This window comes from Aethalodelphis obliquidens, unplaced genomic scaffold, assembly GCF_003676395.1.
Source record: "Aethalodelphis obliquidens isolate GAN/ISIS:26980383/991018 unplaced genomic scaffold, ASM367639v1 scaffold51, whole genome shotgun sequence".
Classification (NCBI taxonomy): domain Eukaryota; kingdom Metazoa; phylum Chordata; class Mammalia; order Artiodactyla; family Delphinidae; genus Aethalodelphis; species Aethalodelphis obliquidens.
The window spans coordinates 7,292,208-7,296,315 of NW_020837995.1; the positions used below are offsets into that span (position 1 = coordinate 7,292,208).

Consider the following 4,108-nt stretch of genomic DNA (forward strand, 5'->3'; position numbering starts at 1 on the left):
TGTGTGTGTGTGTGTGTGTGTGTGTGTGTGTGTGTGTGTGTGTGTGTTTAAGCTAAAGAAAACCTTACCACCCAGGTCCAGCAGCGATGAGTGTGTGAGGCATGCCTCTTTCATCCATAATAAGCCTCCAAAGAGACTCAGGCAGAAATTTACCGACTGTTTGGCTTGGTCACCTTGGGGTGATTAGAACAGAATTTTTCACAAACTTTAAGAGCAGCAAAAGACTTTCCACAAAGCGATCACATAACCCAGGACACGTAGGCATATGCAACTTTTCAAGTCCCAACCTCTCTTTCCTGCAGTTCTAGACAGGAATATAATGTAGCAGAAGGACGGCTCCTGCAGTAAACTGAAAGGGCGGTGAACTCCTAATGCTTTCCCCCATGGTAGGCAGCAGTGCAGAAGTCAGACGCAGAAGGCGAAGCTTGAACCCATCCTTTGTGCCCATAGCTACACTCATTGGACTCGCTAAAAAAAAACCCAAAAGCCGGCTCAGCAAAAACATTTACATCAAAGACCCACTCTGTTCTGCTTTGAGATATTGCAAGTTATCCTCACTTAACCTAACCACACTTAACTCTGGAGACTGAGGAGGGGGTGAGGGGGAAGGTGGTGACGGGCAGCTGAAACGGCTGAAAGATTTGATTGACTTTTATGTCTGAGACTTTTCATGGTAAGGACTGTCAAGAACAGGGCAAGTCTGTTATTCATCCCCTTTCCCTCAAGAAACAGTTCTTTAGTGAGTCCCATGCAGTTATTCATTCGATCAGCAAACATTCATTACACAACAGGCGCTGAGCATGAACGGGACGGGATATGCAAAGTCAAAACGAGGGAAATCGGCCCTGGTGGTTTTCAAGCACGAGTCCAGACCTTCCAGAGTTCTCTCACTTCGGACATTTCTCCATCTCAGCCAAACTAAACCAACACAAAAGTTGGGACATCAGCCTTGAGGGAGGAACTGTGCCACATCCCCACAACTGTGCAAGTTCAGTCAAAGACACGCACAAGGAGTAGATGGTATTTCATCACTACGTGCAAAATGCCTGGGAGCCTTCAGCTTGCCTCTTTCCATTGCCTTGAAAGAGGGGTGCTGCCTGGCCTTACCACTTTCCCTCAGAGCCCCATCTCCATCCCCACCCACCCCACAAGCAGGCTCTTCCCACTCACCTTGGCATATCCATTCCGTTTCCAAACCCTCCTCCAATCAACTACAGGTCCAATCGCATTTCCCTTTTTCTGCAAAAAATTAAGTATGCAGTGATTGTGACATGTTCTAAAAAGGTTTGCTTTACCAAGAAAATGTTGTAAACTGGGCCCCCCCCAAGGAAATCAGAGTGAGTCACTCAGAGCTCTTCACTTTTGCCTTGCAGGCTGTTAAATGCAAGCCCTACGGTGACCCACTCAAGCCCATTTGGCCCAGCTAAGGGCCTGAGAGGGTCCCTCCCTAAACATCAGATCACGAAGAAACATTAGCTACAGAGGGCCAAGCCGAATCCCGTATTTCTTGTTGTGTAATTTGAGAAAATGACCAAACACTGACAGGACGAAGAGTAAAGTCTATTGTGCCTCATTTGAGCATAGTAGGAAAAGTAAACAATTTTTAGAGAAATTATTCCAACTCCTCTGCCTCAGCAAACATACGAGAGAGAAAAAAGAAACAAAGATAAACATTCACAGCTCTCATCATCTTTAATATAACACAAAAACTCATGACGCTAATGTCTACCCAATGGCACATGGCTGGATTGAAAATTTGGAAATTGAGTGAGAAACAAACTAGAGGTGCTATCAGTCTGGGAGTGACTGCAGGGGAGAGAAGCGAGTTGAACCTTCTGTTCTCCTGCCTAGCATAGGAGCTAACACAGTTGTTAGATAAAGCAAAAGCACAGTGATAGTGGTGAAGCTGGGCCCCTCCAGAGAATGAGGTTTGAGCCTTCACCAATGCTGTGACTCTGCCCGGACGCTGCTTTCTCTCTCTTCTCTAAGGCTCAGCAAAAGGGCCCTCCTCCTTGAAGCCTTCATGGGCTACACCTGCCCACACCCACACCCTGTCTTCTAAATTCCTGGAGCACCTACTTTTATGCCTCACAACATGGAGGTTTTTCAGATTTTCCTTGACTTTTTCTCTAGTTGATTCAGGTGCTTTCGCCTCTATCTCACAACTGAATTTTTTTTTTTTCATTTTAACATCTTTATTGGAGTATAATTGCTATAAATGTTAGTTTAATAGCATAAATGTATAGTATAAATGTTATAAATGTATAAAAGTATAAATGTATAAAAGTATAAAATGTATAAAAGTATAAATGTATAAATGTTAGTTTCAGCTTCACAACAAAATGAATCAGTTACACATATACATATGTTTCCATATCTCTTCCCGCTTGCGTCTCCCTCCCTCCCACCGTCCCTATCCCACCCCTCCAGGCGGTCACAAAGCACCGAGCTGATCTCCCTGGCTATGCGGCTGCTTCCCACTAGCTGTCTACCTTACGTTTGGTAGTGTGTATATGTCCATGCCTCTCTCTCGCTTTCACAACTGAATTTTGATTCCCTTAGAACAAGAGCTCTGTCTTATTTTTTTCTTTTGGCTCTCCCACACAGCCTAGCTTGGAGCTGAACATATCAAGAGCATCTAGTGTGTATCTCTGTAGACGATTTCGACAGGAGTTTTCCTAAGAGCCACTACCCTTGGAAGAACGAGGAGAGTTGACAGCTTATTTACATTAACTTAGGGGGTGGACTTGATTAAGCACATCTGCTTGGACTGAGGGCCACCTGTTTTCAGTTTCAAGTTGAAGCCTTGAATACATATCAAACCTGACATTTCTTGGTGTTTCTTCTGTCAGTCACCCTTTCCCAAGGCCCATATTCTGAGCAGGTGACATGCACAACCAAGGAAGAACACCTAATAGTGACAAGCTAATAGGTGCAAACATCCAAACATGAACGCTTTGTCCATTTTTTCATCAAAGCTGGGGCCCGTTTTACTAATTTCAGGTATGAACACTGGCCCTCCAGGAGCAAATGTGATGAGCCTCATCCAAGTAAAACCTCACCCTTTGCACACAGTAGGGCTGCTGATTAGCCTGTGGATAAGGTTCCTTTTCTCACGCACATTTGCCTCAGCAGAAAAGGTTTGATCCTTTGGTAAAAAAAAAAAAAAGCAAGAAAAGTTATATATGCCAGAAGTTTATGGCAAGGGTTCTAATCAGTGAGGTTTGACATATAGAGGGCGACCAACTGTCCCAGTTCACTGGGACTGATGCGGTTTCCTGGACTTTTCATGCTAAAACCGGAAAAGTTCTTGACAAACTTGGACTAGACACTGGCTAGATTCCAAGAGTCAACCTTCACACCTTCAGTAAACCTACTTCTTTCAATTCATCTCACCTGGCTCACTGCATTCAGAGTCAGTAACCACCAGTGCCCAGGGAATTCCTGGATCACTCTGCCTACTTCCGCTGGGACTGTGAATCTCCAGTTTCTATCCAAAGTCTATCCTTGGGTGACCTCATCATTGCCCGTGGCTTCTTTTCACCTTCATATATTTCACCCCCAAATCTGTAGCTCAGTCCTGACCTTCACACTCAGCATCAGTCTTTCACTCTGTCCATTTGATGTCTTCATCCTCCATCTAGTTTTCTTCTTAAGCTCAACAGTAACTCAACCAAACTCAGTGTTACCTCTTTACTTATTTTGTTTCTTTCTTTGGCATCAGATTTATGATAATGGCTGTTATCCTTGCAGTCTTTCACCTAGACTCTAGACTCCTCTTTTAACTGCTTCTTTCTCTATGGCTGCTCCCGAGTCATGTTTCAAAGCCTTTCCAGTCCTCCAGTTGCTGTGGCCCCAACCAACAGAATTGTCTCCCATAGCCCTACATTTCTCTCACATTCCACCCTGAACACCTCCAGCATATGACTGTCACGGCTCTGGTCAGATCACTCCTTTGCTAAACTCTTTCAACAGTCACTTCTCCATTGTACTATGACCAAGTCTTACACACGCTTCAAACCCCAAATGGTACCTTCCCCATGAAGCATTGTCTTCCCCTATAGAAAAGTAACCCCTTCTTTCTAAATGCCTTTGGCACTTGACTCTT

At 44.5% G+C, this 4,108-nt stretch overlaps 1 long non-coding RNA gene across 1 annotated transcript in view; it reads right to left on the reverse strand.

The window, feature by feature from the left end:
- LOC113607992 (uncharacterized) overlaps positions 1-1,244 on the reverse strand; it is a 665,100-nt gene extending 663,856 nt beyond the window's left edge. Inside the window, exon 1 of the long non-coding RNA XR_003428172.1 lies at positions 1,171-1,244. This is a non-coding gene — a long non-coding RNA (uncharacterized LOC113607992). The remainder of the gene's footprint in view (positions 1-1,170) is intronic.
- Positions 1,245-4,108: the final 2,864 nt, after the last annotated feature.